Raw genomic sequence first — 22301 nt, forward strand, 5'->3', positions numbered from 1 at the left:
AGTAAGCATATCTAGTAAATCTGCATTATTTTATGACATATGTGCATCATGTTAACGTTGATTGCTTTTCTACATCAGAGCTGAAAATATAGTGTTCAATAGTAAACGAAATGTGTAATACCGTATTTTGAAACTTTCCAGCAGATTTTTTCTTTGTTTCCCTGCAGTATAAACTGCATTATGCAAAATGAGATTCTGATCTTGCAGCTCTTATGCACGTGAGTAATCTTTTTTATTTGATGCTAGGCAAGTATGACTGGGCCCAGAGTAGTGACTTGGAAGAAGCTGAATTAAATTGGTAGCCTGGGGTGTTCCAATTATCCAGGTGACTTTAGGGAGCCCAGTACCAGATTTCTATATTAAAAGGTGAGGATCTCACCTGTGTAAATAATGAAGGGAGCGATTAAATTTCGTTCCAGCAGAGACCTTGCCACTCAGAGATCTTGTTAATGGCAGTTGAACTGGTAAATAATTTATCAAAGTCCACAGTGAATAAATATATACTTCCACCCACACAACTTCATCCCAGCTCCATGGACCCAGGCAATGAGTTTCTTCTTTTTTTGAACAGCCTGAGATTATTAAATTATTCAGTAGCTTCTCTTCCATTTACAATAGGATGTATAATTTTAAACTGGCTTGCAAAATCTTTGGCTTCTGATGAAAACATGTTGGTCACTCACAGAACTCCAATATGATCCATGAAATTCTACTTACTATTATTATTCACATTTTTTAAAAAAAAGTTTTTAAAAAAAGGTTTTAAAAGATCAAGTAAGTTGACAGCTCTTATCTGCATTCTAAGGCAGAATGATATACACTGTGATATGAATTCTAATTATCTATATGCTCCTATCAAACATAAGTTTGCATACCAATTCAAAACACCTAATGTTGAGTGAACACAGGAAAAAACCTGTTATGGCAAAAGTGTCACATAAACTCAGCATGTGGAAAAGAAGTCAAAAGAGCTAACTTTAGCCCCAAATACTGTCTGCTTGGAACTAATAACATATGTGCTCTTCATAAGCAAAGTTGCAAAACCCTTTTAGATTTCATGCTGTGTTGAAGCACTCACCTCTATTGAACTTTGCTAACTATAGAGGCACCAAGAAAGAACTGAGGTGCCTTCTGAAAAACCAGAGAGGAATACAATTTAACAGACAGCTGAGAAAGCAAACACTCAGTGAAACCAAGTCTATCATAGCTAGGCAATCAATCATTTGCTTGAAGGATCTGCATGTTTCCACTTATGCATTTTAAAGCCTATATACTCATCCAAAGCAATGATATAGGAACAGTGAGCGGCTTTTGCTTCTTTCCATCACTTCCAGGTCCTAAGAGATTCCCCCCCACCCCCAGTAACTGGTACATTCTGTGCATGAGGAAGTCAACTTTGGGTAAAATTTCGGCCACTAAAAACAAGTTTCTAAGATCATTATCTGATCTATTCAGAATAATTTATACAGATGGTTTTTAATTGTTAGATTGCTATTAAAACTCTTAACACCAAGGCTGTAATTTCTCCTAACTTAGCTTTGGAGCTCTGATCTGAATTCCATAGCATCTGATATATATTTCCAAAACCATTTAAGCACAATTATGTGTCAAAACTCATTGTGGTCTTTGGGATGTAAAGTTTCAAACACAGATCAAATTTTTTAGAGTTACACAAATATAAAAATAACCATGATTGCTAACACCAGTAGATCAGTTTTAAGCATGATTAAGTGTTCTTTCCTCTACAAGGTTAAGAGTTCCTATTTGTTCTAATGTGTTTTCTTAAGGAGTAAAGGTGCTATCCAACATATAGAACAGTGTTCTGACATAAATAATGGACATACTCCTGTGACCTTATGATCTGCTTCCTTAGGCCAAGTGTCAGAAGCTGGACCCAGTCCCAATGAAGACCTCAGTTTATAGTATCATATAGAACAACTTTCATAGGAAAGCCTAGATACCAACACAAAGTATGCCCTGAAAAAGAGAAATGTTGTTTTATAGTTTTATAGCCTCTCCAATCATTAGAGTTGTAGTTTAGTGATTCCAAAACTCTGTTCTGTATGGGAAAGAATGATTATGGCTGGTTTTACTTCTTTTTGATTTTGTATCTTGTTATAGTTATCATTTTTGTCACTATTTGTTGATGGTTCTTTTGTTTGTTTTGTGCCAATTTTACATTGTTTATCAATCAATATATCTATGCCAATGCTAGGCAACCACAACAAAATTGTTACTTTTCAGGCCTTGGCTTCTGTCAAGAAAAGGCTGGTTAGAGGCAGGGTCCCCCTTTCCAGAGCTGTTTTGGCCCTTGTAGGAGGACACATTGAGGTCACACCTGCAAGCAACCACTGGGAGATTTGCTGCCACTTCACTTGCAGGACTCACCCAGGTCCAGCTGCTAGCTACTATTCAGCAGTGGCTACTCCACAATAGCCAATGAGCTGGAGTGGTTAGAGTATCAGATTAGGATCTGGGAGACCCAGGTTTGAATCCTCATGCTGCTGTGGAAACTCAGTGGGTGACTTTGGGCCATTCATACATGCTCACCTTAATCTGCATCACAGGGCTTTAGTGAGGATCAAATGGAAGAGAGGAGAATGATGTAGCTGCTTTAGGTTTTCATTGGGGAGAAAGATGGGATATAAATCATTGGGGAGAAAGATGGGATATAAATGAACTAAATTAATCATAAATATACCTGAAAATGGTGGGAGGGGGGGAGAGATAAAAGGTAGATAGGTTGGTTGGTGGATGGCAAGGAGAGAAGGAAGCAGAGAAAGTTGAGGATATTGGGGCTCCCAGGAGAAGGGAAAGAAGAAATCGTGTGGGGAGGGGATACAGGGGGAAATGAGGTATTGCCTGCAAGTTGTTGCAGGGTTCCCACTGTGCAACTGAGTCTGGCAGGCACTGTGCAACTGGGCCAGAGATTTCCTGGGGAGATGCTGCCAGAGGGAGAGAAGGTGGGAAAGATGGAAAACAAGCAGGGAGTCCTTGCAGGTTCCCTTTTTGTCATCATCAGGTTATTTAATTCTTAACCTGGCCAAATCTGAGGATACTTAAATCCAGGGAATGGAGCTATGAATAGACAAGACAGATCTTTCTACAACCCTGATAAAAGTCCCTGGTTTGTAGAAAAAATGTTAGAAAACAGTTTTTTTTTTAAAAAAAAAATCAAAATGATTACCTGTAGCTTTAATAAATGACTGCCCTCTGTGACCATTACCAGGCAATCACAGCAGTTTTTCCAGGCTTGGTTTCTGCCTGTAACAGGCAGAGAGAATGAGCAGGGCCCATTACAGAGTTGTTTTGGCCTTTGATGGAAGAATCATCAGGGCCAGACCGAGCAGTAACCACTAGGCAACTTGCTACCATTTGATTTGCAGGACTGGCTGCTTGCTACTGTTCAACAGCAGCCACTCTATGAAGGCCAGTGTTGTGTGGCAGTCTAGAATCCACATTCTGCCATGGAAACTCACTGGATGACCTTGAGGCAGTTACACTTTCTTAGCCTTAATTTACTTCACAGGCAAGGGAGAAATGGCCATTAAGAGCACCAGAATACCAGCCCCTCTCCCAACACACCTGGGCTTGTGGGCTGGGCTTGTTTCTCACAAGCAAAATGAACTAAAATGGGAACTGAACCAGATGGCTTGAAAGATTTGGTTCACTTCTGGGCCCCTCTAGTGTATTGCTAAAGTGGCTTGAAATGTGTCTTTAAAAAAATGAGTCAGCAGCATCTTGGCTTAAGTCCCAAGCTTATACCATTTGGAAGTGAAGAGGCCCATATGCAAGGAATCCCTTGACAAGATATGGCCATGGATACCATCCTATAAGAAGAATACTCTTGAGTCTCTCTGAGTTGTAATTGATGAGGGTATAGGAACCTCCAAAGCATCATCTTGTCCAGAAAGCATCATCCTTTCCTGACTGAGTTCAGGGCAAACAAACTTCCAAATGTGAGGACGCCTACCTGGTATTCTGGGAGCCAATGGGTGAAGAATTATCTTCAAAGTGAAATATAGTTTTCCAGTTGCATCCCTAAAAAAATAGTAAATATGAAAAGTTTGAATATGTTTTAGTAGCTGGAATAGCATAATTGCTTAAAGAATGACCCACCTTAAAACTCACTAGCTGGCTGCAGACGAGCCTCTCTCTTTCCTTCCTCTGTTTGCAATATACAGATAATAATACTGACCTACTTTACCAGGCTGTTGTGATGTTATATAAAGTTCTTATGAACACTTTAAAGTACCGTATATTGTTGGTAGTGAGAGTCTAGCTTACTTTTCTATATTGTACTGTCAACTGGAAACCTGCAAGGTGTATTAGTAGTGAACAGGTAAAATTTCATCTTTTTTTTCCTGTGGTGGCTGGAGCATATTTTTGTGCAGTTATTGCTGTGGGAGAAGAATGGGAGAAAAGATCTGGCAGGGAAATGGGTATCAGGTGGCCAGAGGAGGTGCAGCATCTGGATGGTTTGATTTCTACAACAACCAAAATTAACCTCGAGAAATGTATTATAACAATTATTATTTGTTAAATGCTGGTGAAAAATATGGTCACATGTACAAGCTACAAAAACAAGCTCACAGGAGGCAATGCTCCTGGTAGCTCAGTGGGAAATGTCAGTGCAACGGGAATTAGAAAAGTATGGGCTTGAGTTCCTCCCACTGTGTGTGTGTTATATGCAGTCAAGTCCCTTCTGACTTATGTTGACCCTATGGATGAATGACCTCCAAATTTTCTTATTATAACAGGTCTTGCTAAGGTCTTGCAAACTGAAGGCTGTGGCTTCCTTGATTGAGTCAGTCGTCTCATGTTGAGTTTTCCTCTTTGCCTACTGCCTACAACTTTTCCTAGCATGATTTTATTTTATTTTTAATTTCATTTTATAAACATAACATTTATAATCTATAATCTTTTATAATCAACTCATACATTATAGAACTAACTTAAATTTACTTCTTAATATTTCACTTCTGTTTAAATAACTTTATTCTTCTTTCCCATCTATCTTCATATCTATTAATATGCATTCCCAAGCCTTTGTTTCTGTCCTTCTCTGTTTTAATTTTAATCTTGGTTTTTCAGCTATATAATAAAAAAAATCTTTACATTTTTTTGCAATTCTAAAATCGGTGTATTTTGCGTAAGAGATGTAAATTTTGCCATTGTCACATATGCGACATCCGCAGCATTCAGTTTATTCTTCCATTCCTTCAAATCTGGACATTTTACTGCCTTCCATTTTGCTGCAAATATTACTCTTGCTGCCGTCACCATATACTTAAATAATTCACTGTGTATTTTTGTAATATTGCTTGGTAAGATATTTAATAGCATGTTTTTGGATCTATTGCAAACTTAATTTTTAATCTCTTTTGCATTTCTTCATGTATCTCTCCAATATTTTCTTGCTTTTTTACATATTCACCATGTGATAAAATGTTGCATATCCAACACTTTTAATTATATTCTTTGTTTGCTTTTGCAATGTCTTTAGGGGAAATATACCATCTATAAAACATTTTATACCAGTTCTCCCTTAATATTTGACATTCAATAAACTTAATTTCTTTTAGTCCAAAGATTTTCTATTGACTCGTGTGTATATTTTCTCCAAACTTTTGCATCCATTTTGTCATTTTTTTTACTTGTTCTGTTTCAATGTCATATTGTAATAACAATTTATAAATTTTTCCCAATAGGTATCTTAAATCTCCAGTGATTAATTGTTCAAAAAGTTGTTTTCTTTCTTAGTCGGCCCCCTTTAGCTATTTTGTTCTTTCAATTTTAATAACATTTGATTTATATAACATTCGATTTATATACCGCCCTTCAGGACACCTTAATGCCCACTCAGAGCGGTTTACAAAGTATGTCATTATTATCCCCACAACAAAACACCCTGTGAGGTGGGAGGGGCTGAGAGAACTCCAGAGAGCTGTGACTCGCCCAAGGCCACCCAGCCGGCTTCAAGCGGAGGAGTGGGGAATCAAACCCGGCTCTCCAGATTAGAGTCCCGCACTCTTAACCACTACACCAAACTGGCTCTCTTTTGATACCATTTGATAATATAATATTCATGGAATGTTTTTTCCTTCATTTTGAACTAATATTTTATTTTTCCTTGTTTATCCATCATATTCTTATAGGTTATATGGTCAAATTTCTTTCTTATACTCTTATCACAATAAACATCAATGGGGGATGTCAATGGCAAAATTGGCAGAGTTATTCTATTTCAACATTGAAACTCTATTCTTAGTAGGCTGACTCTCAGAATATGATTGCCATCTTGCTTTTGAATTATTTTTAGTGATTTCTTAATCAATAGATATGTATTCCGGCTTTAATATCAATTATCTCCAATTTAACTTTCCTTCAATTTGAATTTATAATCCAGTCTGACACCCAGATTAATGCAGCTGCTTGGAGATACAATGTAATATTTGGTACAGCTAAACCTCATTTTTTCCTCTTGTAATACTTTAAACCTTATTCTTGGCTTCTTTCCACTCCATTCAAAATTGTTTATCATTTCCTGCCATTTTTAAAAATAAAAAATACACCATCTTTATTTTGAATCCCCTACAACTATGTTGGGGGTGGTGGTCTGGGATTAGTGGATAAATATTACAGGGGAAAGAACCGCAGATTTACAGCATGCAGATGGGAGTGGAATAGGTGAAGGTCAGACATACCCACACACACTCAAGGAAAGCAAATGCACTAGGAAGAAAGGGAAGAAATCAATGCCAAGAGAAAACCTTGAGTGCAGCAGGGGAAGTGGGGGCAGTAATGCTATAAGTGTCATGGAAGTTGGAAGTCTTGGGGAGGAAATGAAGCACAGTGGGTCGCTTAGAAGTTTTGGAGGTTATTCCAGGCCAGAAATAGTGTAAGCTGCCATCTCCCTTCAGGAGTCATATCATCCCCAACACTCCAGGGTAAAGAATCTCCATGCTCTGCCTTGTAGGATGTCAACACAGACAGACACCAATTGTCTTCCTCCTCATAGCAGCTGTAAACAGAGGCTTCCTTGATGGGTGTGGAAGTTTCCAGCCACTCCCATATGACTCGCACCCTCTCATCAGTCATGACTTTGGGATACCTGAACTGTAATAACTTAAGAAGCAAGTCATTCCCTCTGTTGGACATTATATCTTCAGGAACCGTTGTAATGATCTCATTTTGGTTCTGTGCACCAGCAACACAGGTCCTTGGTACGTGCAAAGCTGTTCTGCATTGTTAAGGTCCAAATGCTGCCTCACTGTCCTGGTAACCAACCCCCTCCAGCTTTCCTCTTGCCCCTCCAGCATAACCTTGAGGGCAAGAGGCATGAGATCATTGAAGGAGGCATGCAAAGTAAGGGCACTGATGTCTGGGTATTACATGGCTGCTCAAGTGGCTGTAAAGCCCCCAACGGACCAGGCATAAACAATGATGTCTTCTTGGAGGAAATCCAAGTGGTGCACCACCACATATTGCATCACCACATCCATAGCATTGGCCTTGTTCTGTGGCAGTGGTGCTCCCATGCTGCCTGCGAAACCACGGTGATTCCATCCCAGCACAAAATATCCAGCACTCAAGGGGGTGAAGAGGCAGCCAACTTCATAGAATCCCACATTGCCTTCACAATAAATCACCAGCTTCTTGCCTTGGGGCTCTGAGGTCTCTCTCAGGTCCATGAACATGGTGTCAATTTCATTTCCATCACAAGCTGCAAGCTTTGCTTGTTTCCCATTGCGCTTCTCCACCAGTCGGGCCTGCCCTTGAAGTAGCATGGGAATCAGAGCTTTCTGCAGTAGATATACAGAGCCTGGATACAGCATATGCTGGCCAATGGTGTGAGCAACTAAGTAGCTGGCAATCTGGCAAGGCAGCTTCTTGATTGCATGCAAGAAACCATTGACTGCACTTCAGCGCTTCGGTTATGTCCACAACAGGGGAACATGGTGTGAATCTGACTGGCTTGTGGCCTCATCCCATCGAAAGTCTACAGGCCAACTGAAGTCAAAATTGTAACTGGAAAGTTTCTTCATGTCTTCAGGCTTGCTGTAACAGTGTGCGTCCTCAAGAACAGGGATGAACTGAATGTACTGAGGATTAGTCCAGTGACCAATGCCTCTGAGACAAGCAATGCCAGCCAATAACAATAGCATAGTCCCAGCGTAGTGAGAGATAGTTAAATATCCTTTTCTGTAGAGTTAAAATGCAACAAATGGGGAGGAGTAATATGAAATGGACCACAGTACGGAAGCCAGCGCAAGGATGCTATCAGCACGCTTTTCAAGAGTCTGAGGCTGGTAATATGACTCCCAGGAAGGTTCAACGCACCCTGGGAAGACTTGATGGCCTCTGGCCTGGAGCGACGGGACCTGTTAAGAGTCTCACTCCCTATATATCTGATAGAGCCGCGCCCTCCCCCACAAAGATCTTTTTATCTATATAGATAGGTAAGATATTCTTCCTAATTATGTAATTTCAACCGTTCCCATCTTTGTAAATCTTTGATAACATTTGCCCCAACTTTTTGATAATTATCTTTATAAAGATTGTCATTTTGTCCTGTTACATATATTCCCAAATATTTTATTAGATTTTTAGTGACAACACATTCAGTTATTTTTTCTGTCTCTTCTTCTATTTTGATTTTTGCTAATAACAATATATTTGTATTCTTTTTATTTAATTTATATGTGGAATAAGCGCCAAACCGAATTTAAACCTAATTTATTTAATTTATATCTGGAATAAGTGCCAAACCTCCACGGGCAGGGAGGTGTGCTACCACGGGTGGGCTGCTGCCTGTGGCCATGCTGGGAGGCCGTACAAATATGTAAGTGAGGTACAAGTCCCTGCACTGGCACTGGAAGGGGTGGGGTGGGGGCGCATCGCAAGTTAGTCAGCTTCCTAAGCTTCCCCAGGCCCGGAAATGCCCCCTGCAGTGGAGGAAAGTTACACCACGAAAAAAGCAGGCATAGCCCATAGGTGCCCATTGAACAGGAAAACTCAAACCCCTCTCCCTGTGCCCAACCCTGCCCCCATGGCCTGAACAGGGCATAGGATGGCGACTACCGGGTGGACCAATCCGTGTGTGCTTACGGGGTAGGCAAGCCCCCCTCCCCATGCCCAATCACCTGCCCATATACCCTACAAAACATCTGGCTGTGCCACTCATGAACTCAGGTAAGTAGGTGGCTGGGGGCTCTGGCCGACAGCCTCCTTCTGTGGGGACTTTGTGCATGAGGCAGGAGAGTGGGTACTCACAGTGGTGGGCCATGAGTGCACTGGGGGAAACATAGCAGGAAAACTGGGAGAACTTAGCACTTGTTCAAGGGAAGAAAGGCAAAGTCCAGGATGTCTGACTAACTAACAGTAACCACCCAGATCCCCTTGCAGGTTCTCTGACTCTGGAGTTCCAGCTCAGTAAGAAGCGAGGGAGAACTGACAGGTAAGAAGGAGCTGGGGGGGGGCGGCTAACCCAGCTCGCTGATTTGTGCCAGCTGCCCCCCTTACCTGAACTCGCCTGACGGTCAGTCTCTTCAGGTGAGGCTCAGTGGGGGAGGGGGCGGTGGCAGCAGCCTCTGCCTGTCACAGAGGCAATTGACCAGAAAACTACTCATGACACAGCTAGTTTGGGGGTGGGCAGCTACCCATGCGGGTGCTCTGATCAGATTCTCTCACCTAGGGCTCCTCCCAGCAGAGGAGGAAGTGCGGCCAGTGATTGGGTTGACTGAGTGTGCATAACACCCTGTTGCTGGAGGGTGCTCAGCCACATGACTTTCTCCCTTATGGGATAAGATCATCCCATGGCAGAGCACTTTCTCGCCAGAGGGTCATGCATTATGTGGTTGTGAGTTGCACCTGTGGAGCTGCTGCCACAGCTCTCAACCAATGGATACCTTCCCAGACATCGCAGATTGGGCTTGACCTTGGCTGTGCAACACTCGGCTGCGGCCTGGGTCACGTGCAACACTTGTGTCTTTTTCCCATGCAGGCAGATTGCCACTCCTTCCAGGCAGATCGCCACTCCTCTGGGAGACCAAGGATCATGGCTGTCTGAGCCCCCCTGTAAGCCTCCGCGAGTGCCATTCAGGTTCTGCCCAGGCAGCAGTTTGCCAAGGCAGCCCGCGGCTCAGCCACATTGGCAGGAAATACTTCCAGAGAACCTTTGCACCTTTTGCAAGTCTTGCATTTCGCCGGGCCTGTAAGACAGAGCTATTCTGCCAGGCATATGGCTGACGCCGGGCAGTGCCCGCCCCCCCCCGTGAAGGGGGGGGGTTAAACCATCACCCCCATGCGAACACAGAGGCATGTATGAACCACTATGCAGCATGAATTGTAATATGTAATGTTTTTAAATGTTTTTAAATGTATTATTTAATGTTTTTAAATGTTTTTAATGATGTTTGTATTTGTTATCCGCCCTGAGCCTGTGAAAGCGGGGAGGGTGGAATATAAATATAATAAATTAAATTAAAATTAAATTAAATTAAGTTTTCCAGTTTAATAAAATACGTGTTGAAAAACAAGAAACTGCTGTCTGTTCACTCGCTCCCTCGACATTGATAGCAGCTGCCACCACCCCCAACTCCCCATCAGGACGTCTTCTTACACAGCCTCGTAAATTTTTTCTGGCTTGGGGCTGGGGTCGATGGGGGGGCTCTGCTGCCAGGAGGAGCAGGTGTCAAGTGGCGCCCTGTCCAGCTACCCTGCCCCCTTCCCTCTCCTCAATGTAACTTCAGGCAATGGGGTGGGAATTGAAGTGTAGCCCATGAATGTCTGGCAGTGTGTGTGGGAGGTTCCACTGAGGACATTCATTCTTTGACAGACTGAGCTGCTGGTGTCTGATAAGCCCGGCAGAGGGGAAGGTGGAAGTTACTGCCTAGAGATGGGGGCTGTGGAGGAACATCTTAGAATCTCTAGGGCTCGTCCTCCAGGTGGATGGACCACCCTCCATTTCACTGTTTGCGGAAGCAGGGATGGATTTGGGAAATCTGGCACAGGGAGGGGGTGAGTGGTGGCCCCCAGAGCAGTTTCTCTGCTCCTGCGGGCTGTCAGTCTACCCGGACTGGGGTGTGGTTCCCGAGGTCCAACCTGAATTCTCGCATCATTGTGATGCAGTGATGTGTTCAAATGGTGCTGCCGCAAGTCTGTGGGCACTTTGCACTCCCTTCTGGCCTCTCGCGTGCTTTCCAATGGCCATTCCTGTCACTCATTGAAGAACTCGCCCCCCCCTGCCTCTCCAGATCCTGGGGGCTGCTCCCAAGTGCTGCAGGCTTTCTGGTCCCCTTTTCAGGGAGGGGGAACCTGTTTCTTGCGGTAGCGGCAGTGATGGGGGGGATTTGCAGGCGTACTGAGCTGCAGCCACCGGCCTAGCCCTCATCTGAAATGGCGGCTGGACGGGCAAGAGGGTGGGTGTTCGATCTGGACCTTCACTGTCACCACTGCCCCCCTCCCCGGCACGGATGCCCACTCCCTGATGGGGAGGGGCTGTTGGTGGGCAGCGGGGATCATGGCATCCCCATTGGCTGCGCTGCCGCTTGCCCCTCATCTGCCTGTCAGGGGAGCGGTGTGGCCATTGACTGGTGTGAATGGACTTGTCAGGGGAACGGCGGGTGGGTGCATCTGGCGGTGGCCGCACCTCGCTTTGCTGCACTTGAGTGCTGACGGGACTCTCCTGCACAAGTCTATAGGAAGCAGTGGACTGGCGCCTCATTTATGTCGATGCATGAACGGAGGTGTTGACTTGGGCCTTAGGATTGAGCTGTAAGTCTGGAACACATTTTCTTACATCTCTCAGCCATAATTGCTGTAATAATTAAATAATTAAATTTCATTTAATAATGAAATTGGTCTGTATGATTGTGGTAGTGATGGATCATTCCCTTCTTCATATGTGTGTTGTGTGTTATGTACCGTCAAGTAGCCTCCAACCTATGGCGACCCTATGAAGGAAAGACCTCCAAAATGTCCTATCATTAACAGACTTGCTCAGACCTTGCAAACTGGAGGATGTCACCACTGTTATTGAGTCAAGCCATCCTGTTTTAGGTCTTCCTCTTTTCCTACTGCCTTCTACTTTTCCTAGCATTATTGACTTTTCCAAATAATCTTGTCTTCTCATAATATGACCAAAGTATGATAGCCTCAGTTTTTGTCATTTTAGCTTCTAGAGAGAATTCAGGCTTGATTTGATCTAGTATCCACTTACTTGTCTTTCTGGCTGCCCATGGTATCCACAAAACTTTCTTCCAGCACCACATTTCAAATGGATCAATTTTCTTCCTGTCAGCTTTCTTCACTCTCCAACTTTCACATCCAAACATAGTAATGGGGAATACCATTGTTTGTTAGTTATATTCACTTCTTGCCAAGTAGTTTGTATATATTTTCTTTCTTGTATTTCATTCATTACTTTTTGTAGAGATATTGCTAATATTTCTTCCAAGCATTTATAATAAGTTGCTGTCAAGCCATCTGGTCCAGCTGCTTTATCCTTCTTTAGTTTTTTTTTAATAGCACCATTAATTTCTTGTATTATTAATGCTTGATTCAAAATTCTTCTATGCTGCGATGTAAATCTTTTAATTGATTCTTCTGATAAATATTTCTCCATTCCTTCCACATCTGTGAAGTCTTTTTTATAAAGATTTCAGAAAAAAATCTTTCTTTGTTCTTGAACTTCTTGCTCTGCATAAACTACTGATTTCCTTTCCTGATCCTAGGTATCCTTTTTCCCCTCTTTATTTTCTTAGACAATGTGCTATGTATATATCCCAGGCTTATTTGCAAATTCAAAATGTCATTGCTTTAAATATTTTAACTTCCTCTGCATTTCTTCTACTTCTAATAGGTACAATTGATTCTTTAACCCACATATTTGTTTTTTGGGCTGTCCACGGTATCCATAAAACTGTCCTTCAAAACTACATTTCGAAGTCTCCATCTCCTTCTGATTTCTTGATTGCAGTCTCCCTTTAGGTCCAAGGAATAGAAATTTTTTCACAATTTCAATTTCTTCATTGAGGATAGTTTTAGGTGGGTAGCTGTGTTAGTTTTTCTTAAATTCCAGCTACATGATATGATCTCATCTGTATGTCTCAGACTGCTGATGTTCTTTTCACCAATTTTAACTCCACTTTAATCTAAATCTAACCCAGCTTTCCTTATGCTATATTCTGCATATAGGTTGAAGAGACAGGAAGATAATCCTTGTCTGACACCTTTGCCAATTGGAAACACTCTGCTTCCCCATATTCAGTCTCTTGTCCAGAGTACAGGTTGTGCATCAAAACAATCAGATGTTGCGGCATACCCACTCATAGCTTTTCATGATCCACACAGTCAAAAACTTTGCTGTAATCGATAAAACACAGGCTGATTGGTGAATGAGGTCCTTCCAAGGGTCCAAACTCCTATTTGGCACCCTGCTGTCATAATTCTAAATGGAAAAGGGGTGATTCAGTGGAATGAAATGAAGTCCTGTTGCTCTAAGATAAACATTTTAATCATGCAATCATAGACCAAAGGAGATCCATGATGGACTTGGTGGTTCTTTCTCACTACTTCCCCAACCCAGACTGATGAGCAAGGTTCAAGTCCAGTGGAACCTTAAAGACCAACAAGAGTTTCCAGCGTATAAGCTTTCAAGAGTCAAGCTCCCTTTGTCAGATATGAGTACAATGAAGATCTCTGAATCTGGGTGTTGCAAAGAAGTAAGATAGGATGTGGAGGAATAATGTGAAATATAATTATCTTTATTAGAACAGGAGAGGAAATGCAGAAAATTAGCATCTGTAGTGAGAGAAGAATCCTATGCCGTTATTGATACGTGCGTCCATTGTTCTGAATTTGTGAATGAACTCATTTCAGCAATCCCATAGTCTTGCATGAAGGTGGAGCTGATAGCTTCAGAGTCGGCTCTAGATTTTAGGAGACCTTGGGCACCATGCTCTTCAGCCCTTCAGTGCCCCACAGCAAATATACCAGGGCAGTGTCTCTTTGTTGTCCTCCATCTCTCCTGTCATTCCGTCTGAGGTTGGCAGATGGTGGAGCCCGCTGCTGCTCACAACTGCGACTGCTTTGCCCAGTAAATGAGCCATAATGGCTGTGCAGCACAGCATCATGCATAGGGTGGTTCCATAAGTCTAATTTGACCAAGAGAGACCACTCATGCTGCCACTTCCTAGAGAAAAAGGACAGGCAGCGGTGGCTACTGTTACAATTCAGTTGTTCAGGGGCAGGAACTCTAGTGGCACTCAGGGCCCTGGGATGCTGTGCAGCCATGTGGCCCTTGACATCAAATCTTCCCTAAGTGCAAAGATAGTATGATGTTGTAATTTCTCTGCCAGAGGAATATTAAGCTCTCTGAATTTAAAAGTGATCCTGTGCTGCCAGGTGGGTGTAACTGTTTTGTAACTTAAGGGCATTTTTGTGTGATCTTTACTTAGGGCCTCATTCTTTGGTGGCCCTGCCTTTCAATGGTCACTGGCAATAAAATTGTGATAATGGATTACAGAAGATGGGGAGTAGAGAAGAGCATTAATAAGGTAAGATTTTGTAATTAATTTTTCAAGTTAATTAAAATGTCCAAAAGCACAATAAACTGCAGAAAAAAAATCTGGCAAGGGAACGTCAGCCTGTCTGATTAATGCAAGTCAACTGTCTTCTGAGGGTAATAGTAATAATGATGAGATTATGGATATGGAAGAAGCTGCTAAAGAGATGTGAAATGCATGTGGAATACAAACTGTGTCCTAGTTACTATTTTATGGTGCACAATGGATCTTATTAAGGAGGAATAGCAGTAAGAATTACCACTGAATTGCTCCATAAAAGTATTGTGTAATTAACAGTGCTGCACCAGCAGCTGGAGCCCAACCTCCCATTGATATTCCATATCCTCAATTTACTTTCAGTTTTTAACTAAAGTATGTGGGCTTCCACTGCAATTGCAGACAGCTTGAAAAATATGTTGCATTGCCTAGTTAACGATAACACTTGAGAAAAGAGAGAGAGAGTGCCACATTATTACTCTTACTGATAGAATATCATGCTCTGGTGTACCCCTCAAAAGGTCTGTAATACATTCTGAAATCACTGGGGAATTTCCCTGTGGATTCTGTGTGAACAGGATCAAGCAAGTGATGCATTCAGAAATACTGACAAGATGATGACGGGAAACCCCCACCCTTCATTTTTCCATCTTGAGCATTGCTCTGGTGTCAACTATGTAACATTGATTTTGCTTTACTATATGACCAAGTTGGAAATTTGACATTACTTGGGTGGCTAATTGTACCTGAGTTGTACAGAGTGGCCATCAAACTTATCACTTTCATGTGCACTTACATGACAAAGCTGATTCACCCTCGACAGCATGGAGATGAAATTGATAACATATTAATAGATTAGGGTGCCAATACTGAAAAGAAGAGATAACCTATTTCACCCTTTGTCCAAGGAACTATGAGGAGAGGAACACTGGCAACATTTCTACTAGTTGTCTGAGGTCTGGGCAGAGCTTCTGCTTCCTACTTTCCTCCCCTATTACTTGGGGTGCCTTGTCATTTTAAGTTGCACAGATTTGTTGAAGCCACTGAAGAAGTTCTCGTGAAACAAGCGGTTTGAATAGCCAGTTCCCTGTTAGGCTGAGGGCACTTAGATTCAGTCCAGTGTCCCTGAGATTCTGGTCCATCTGAAAGAGACAAAGAAGAAATACCTTGATTATTCATAGTTTGTACAGAAATTGACTGCTCATGACTTGCCTTCCTTCGTTGATTGTTTATTCAAGCAGTTTATCTACTGCGCACCTAAAAGGAAAAGAATAATAATGAACTTGACCTTAGTGTATGGCTGATTTTTTATTGTGATGTATGTACTTTGAATGTTTAACTTTATATGATATTTGTATTTATTGGAATGCCATCAGATTCTGTGTCATGTCTGTACCCCTACATCCATGTCATTGTTCTATGTGGTGAACCATTACTAATGCTGTACCTTGGTTTCATTTTGCAAATGCTCTAACCATCACTTTCATTTCTCAAGCAGCCTGAGAACACAGCTGTCTTACCTCTTTTCTTTGAAGCTCGCAGAAGTGACCTTGTACTGTCTAAAATGTTACAGTTTACTCTTATGCCTTTTGTCCTGTCTAGGCTGATGTATAAACTTTAGAAGAAATTCCCAGACCCTTTCCCGCACAAACCTGTGGTCTAAGTGGTGGTGGGGGGGGGGGAATGGTTGAGTATTTAGAGCTGTACTTTCTTCAAGTTTCTATTCCTGTCAAGGAAGCTTGTACTGCTTAGATGCTTTCTTGCCTCTAGGTAATTCTATGGACACATATATGGAAATGATTGGATTTCTGAATAAAACCATTTAACCAAGAGCTTGGACTTCTTGTTGCAATGGTACAGAGACCTGTCTACCATATCCTGTCACCCATAGCCTGACATTCTGTATGAATTTTAGGAGTATTTATTATAGCTATTTACATAAGCACTTTGTCACTTTATACACATGGTTTGAGCTATATTGACAACTTAAAATTTGGTAATTCAATTGTGTTTAGTTATACTTTGATTGTTGTTCTGGGGTATTGGTCATCTCCTCACCTCCAGTTGTGGTCAATCCATTCCTTGTTCTTCTGATGTTACTGAGGGAGCCTCTCCTTCATCTTCCTTCTTTTACCTGCTTTTCCAGCAGAAGGACTGGATCCAACAGCCTGGATCCTACAGGAGTCTAACCTGGAGATGACCATGGCTTGAATCACTGTGGCCAGGTCTGACTGAGACAAGTAGGAGGCCAGCTGGCAAGCCTGGCTGAGATAACAGAAGGCCAACCTTGCCACTGTGGACACCTGTTTATCCAAGAAAAGCAAGATATCCAACCAAACTCCTAGGCTGTTCAAAGAACAGCCTAGGTTTACCCGGTCTTCTTCCCCTCCTGGAGAGGAGGGGACCCGTACTCACCTTCTTTTCCCACTTAGCATATGCACGAAGCATGCACACACTCCTGGACCTGTGCAATAACATCACTTTGCACTGGGCTGACTTGAGCCCCAAATAGGCCTGATTCAGCCCATTTGGGCCCAAATTGGTCCCTTGTGAAGTGTGGGAGTGCTCCCAATGTGGCACAATAAAGTCCCAGGAGCGTGTCCTGGAGGTTTGTTCCCCCTTCCCCCCACTGGCAATGTGAGTGGTGGCGGATCCCCCTGCCCCCACTGGGGGAACAGCAACCCTAGAATCCACTAATGATAACTGGGCCCTCTCAAAAGCCAGTAGCTGCACTCCTATCAGAGGCCCAGTCCTCCCCAACCACATGGGGGTGGAGTTGCCAGGAGCAGGGAAAGAGGAAATAGTGCAGAGAGGGATATACAGGGGAAAGTGAGGTGCCCCCTGCAAGTGGGTGCCCTGCTTGTAAATATATAAACCTCAACAACAGTACTAACATACTTCACTAAGAGACTGCAAAAAACATCATAGACAAGCTATAAACTAGCCATACCTATTCCCTTCAAACTAGAGTTACCAACAGGCCTGGAGAAATATGTCCTGTCCCTCTAAAAGAGGCTTAATAAATAGAAATGGTCAGGCAAAGCTTTACCTGGCAAACATCTCATCATGCTTCTTTTAAAGAGGCAGGGCAGATTTTTCTTTTTCAGGCCTGATGATTACCCTACCTCAAACTTGCTAGTTTGCAAGGGAATGGGAGAGATCTGGGTAAGACCACTTGAAATTTAACTTTGGGGAAGGGAAGGCTGTGAACAGAAGCTGTGAGCCAAGCTACAAGTGACGCCTGACACAGGTTGGACACTTGTCAGATTCCCTCAAGTTTTGATGGGAAATGTAGGCGTCCTGGTCTTGCAGCTTGGCTCTCCATTTAATTGAAGTTTACAGAGTGGCAGTCTATGGGACAGAGAACATGTGGTCAGGAGGGGAGTGCAGTCTTCAGGCTCTCGCCGGGCACCCCCTTCTCCTCCACTGTGTGTGTGTGTGGGGTGTGTGTGTGTGTCTGTAAACTTCAATTAAATGAAGAACCAAGCTGTAAGACCAGGACGCCTACATTTCCCATCAAAACTTGAGGTAAGCTGACAAGTGTCCAACCTGTGTCAGGCATCACTTGTAGCTTGGCTCTGAGTCTGGAATACAATGTGTTGTCAGAGCCCAATTGCTTGGCTGATGAACAAAGGGGAATCTGAAAGCAGGGGAAGGACTGGGTTTTTGTGCTTATGCACCAACATTTGAGCACAGGGCCTTCTACCCTGCTATTAAATCATGGCTAAAATTTACTTTGTATCTGTGGTTGTTTGATGGGATATACATTTTAGAAAAAATAAAATAAATATGGGTTTTCCCTTGTGCTATTTATATTAGTAACCTCATTCATCTATCTTACTTAGATATTTCCCAAGTGTTCAAGCAAACGAAAGCCCTGGTTTTATATATTATATACTGACATGGTTACATGTGAAATACTTAGAGAATTCAGATAACTGGATTTTTCATCCCACTAATTTTTTAAAATAGTGGCCTGCTGAAAATATTTACAAAATGATAGACAGGAACATCTTTCAATTATCTCTTGCTCCTGTCATCTTCCAGAGGCAAAACCCCAGCTGTGTCACAGGACCAGCAAGCACGGACTTTATTTACATATGACTTTATCTACATGAAGGTAACGTCAGTCTAGGAAAAAGAGAGCAAGCCACAGGATGAAAACTGCCTTTCCATATGTCTTATTTTCCCCTGTGATCATTACACACATTTGGAAGACATCATGTAATAGCTTCCAAACGTACATAATGATAGCCAAAGAAACATTCACATAATTTTCATACATAAGAAGTGCATAAAATTATTTTCTTAGAAACTAGCTGAATGTCAGGTGTGAACTGTTGCTATTTATCATGACAATTAACTAGTTCTGATGACAAAAAGCAGTACGATTAGTTGTAGCCATTAAAAAAAATGACTCTTGCACACAATGATCTTATTTCAATAAAACTTCAAAATCATTTTAAGTTTGTAGAGGCACAAAAGAGGCACAAAAACAAATGTCTTACTGTTGATAAACTTTTAAAAAATGTAGATGCATCGTGGTATTCAGACTTTATGAGGTGAAATCCTAAAAATGGAGACTTTCCAGGATGTTTTAGTTTAGAAAACCAAAAGTTTTTTATCAAGGGATTTTCTTTAGTCATCTGCTTTAATCTGAATTGTTGGGCTCCTGTCAGTAATATCTGACATTGTACATTGTTAATTGTACAAATTATCCAGGCTGCTCTTCAAATAAAAAGAGCATCTAGAGGGTTGGAGACTTGACAAAATAATAAAATAATATACAAATTCCTCTTGTCATGAATTTTGAGTAGATACGTGAGAGGCTTGCTTCATTATTAAAGCTCAGATCCCACAGTAAATCTCCACTTATGGAAGAGATTTCCACCAGCAGAATGGGAATCCTCCTCACACCCCCTCCCCCTGCATCTTAAAACAGAGAACCTGCAGAAACAGCATATGGGAGGAATAGGAGGTCTGTTTTGCAAATAGCCGAGGCAATTGGCAAAAATCTCATCTTTTCCATTAGTGGATATTTTCCACAGGTTCCAACCTTAAATGTTGATCAACAGACTGTACTTAAATGGAATATTCTCACTTTGCTCAGACTAATAATGAACCATGGTTTGTAATGGGAATGAATTTAGGGGATCATGCAGCTTTGAGTTTGAAATATTATCTTTTTGCATTTATTTTCTGGATTCTCTCTGACATACACAAACTTCCCTCCTTCTTGTGCCTGGCCCCATTGTGCCGTTTTCATTATCCATATAGGCGTCAGGCACTTCGCTAGCAGATGGTGTCATAATGGCTTGTCTTAATGGGAAAGCTTATATTGCTGAGCTTTGTTTGAATTTGGGGTGGGGGAGACGTGGTATTTTTCTAACATAATCCCATATTTGTGCAAAGTTACTAAACTATTTTAGAAAAAAATAATCTCTTTTAAATATTTTCTACACCTACTTTGGCTAGTCTATATGGGTCATCTTCCTCTTTATATTCTACCATAACAAAGTCCAGAAGCGATCAAAGGATAGCTGCAGTTCATTACCTATAAAAAATATCAGATCCCACATTTAAAATTTCTCAGTAAGATCACGAATATATAGGCTTGTGGCTCCAGGTTGGAAAATTCCTGGAGATTTCGAGGGTGGAGCCTGGAGAGGGTGGGGTTTAGTGAACTGCAGGACCTCAGCAGGATATAATGCCATAGACCCCACCCACCAAAGCAGCCATTTTCTCTCAGGAAACTGGTCTTTGTCAGTTGTCATTCTGGGAGATCTCCAGCCACCACCTGGAGGCTGACAACTCTATGCTTTTATTTGCTGCAATTATATATATAATTAAAATGGATTTTTTTTTTAGAAATCTTGGGATTCATCATTCTTCATTCTTTTTCAGAGGAGAACATGGTACAATGTACCAAATACAATGAAGATCTAATGAGGAATACTGGTCTAAGTGTTGGACTGAGGAAACCCGGATTTAAATCCCAGCTTTGTTATGAAGCATACTGTGTTCCTGTGGGTTAGTAATCCCCTTTCATCAGTGCAGCCAATCTCCCAGGGTTGTCGGGAGAATAAAATGGCACAGCTGAATACCATGCTGCTCTGAAAATGCAAGATAAAAATAAAAGAAATCCCTATTTATTCTGGACACTTATACCTCCTCCTAACAAAATGATAACCAAAGTAGCCTGTGAAATGAAAAACAATGACAAAAGAAATTATAACATTAATACAACAACAATAAAAAGCAACAAAAAATCATAAAAGTCAAATTGCAGTTACCGTCTTGGAAGCCTCTTGAGTTCCTTCTCATGCCAATGAGAGCTACTGTAGCATCAGGACTAAGTCTGACCTGTGATCAAGAACTATGTAATATTTTGCATCTAAATAGTTTGGATTTTATTTCTGCATGTTAATGTGGAGTTTTTAAAATATTTGTTACTGTGGGTTATAATTAGAGATGGGCATGAACAGGAAAAAAAACAGCGAACACGATTCCATGGGTCTCCCCCTTTCATGTCATTTTCTCTTCACAGTGGCAAAAACTGGACTGTCTTCTGAAAGCTAATTGAGGAGTTACAAACTGACCTTCCCAATGTCCAATACCCTCCACATTTGCAGGGAAAATAGTCCTCACTGTCCTCTGAAGACCCCCAAATTTCAGAGAGATTGGACCCCAGGAAAGCTATGATCCATGGGTCCCTCCCTTTTCTGTCATTTTCTTTTCACAGTGGCAAAAACGGGACTGTCTGCTGGAAGCTACTTTGAGGGGTTACAAGCCAGAAGAAAAGCCAGAAGGAGTTCAGACAGAGTTCAGACAGTCCATGCCTATGTTGCCAGGGGAATTGATTGAAAGGCGTCAGACTGTCTGGCTTTACGAACAGCTGACGAACGCCACAAAGAGGGCTTGGAACGAACACATGTTCCCTGGGAATGGGGCCTCACAAACAGCAGATTGAGCTGTTCGTGGCTTTGTTTTGTTCGTATTGCTGTTCGTGCCCATCTCTAGTTTTAATGCAAGTTTCTGAGGAAAGGAGGGGGGGCTGGATGGGTGAGTAGAGTTTACTCTGATTAGATGGTAGCTAATTCTTTTGTTTGAGAAAAAGAAGATTCCTTTTTTATCTCAAAGTCACACTCAGGGCCCTCCTGAGGTAAAAGTGTAATGTAACACAAGGAGAAGCTGAACTTAAGGCAAAGGTTATGGTTAAAAACATTTAAAAACAAATACAAATAAGTTCATATTTTGCCTTTGTTATGCACTTATTAGACAAGCTAGTTTCAGCTTCAGTTCCGCGTGAGAAAACTCCACCAACAGGGCTGTCATAAGGGTTGCTGATATGGGGGATGTTATGAACATAAAAAAAAGAGCTGCATATAAGTTAAGAATTTACCATCGTGATATTCTTCAGCTCAAATCTATGTATAGCTCTTTTGAATGAGGATATTATACGTGATTAGTAGCACCAGAGAATGTAAGGGAACCTGCATTTGCAATGCACATCACTACAAACAACATGCAGTGCCTACAGTAATGCACATTTAGATTTCATTTAGATATGCACCAAATGTACATCCAAACCGCTTGCTCAGAATGCCTGCTGTATGCACAGATCACCCTGGCTGGATCAAGGCAAGCTAGATCAGACCTGAGGTTGTGTCTGATGATACTCTCTAATTCCTTGGTTAATTAAACGCCTCCAGGCAGATAGAAAACACTGAAATG

General features: G+C 41.9%; 1 pseudogene; it reads right to left on the reverse strand.

The window, feature by feature from the left end:
• Positions 1-6864: 6864 nt before the first annotated feature.
• On the reverse strand, positions 6865-9923 carry LOC129333937 (phosphatidylserine lipase ABHD16A-like; annotated as a pseudogene).
• Between the last annotated feature and the right edge of the window lie 12378 nt (positions 9924-22301).

Source organism: Eublepharis macularius, chromosome 7 (genome assembly GCF_028583425.1).
Source record: "Eublepharis macularius isolate TG4126 chromosome 7, MPM_Emac_v1.0, whole genome shotgun sequence".
Classification (NCBI taxonomy): Eukaryota; Metazoa; Chordata; class Lepidosauria; order Squamata; family Eublepharidae; genus Eublepharis; species Eublepharis macularius.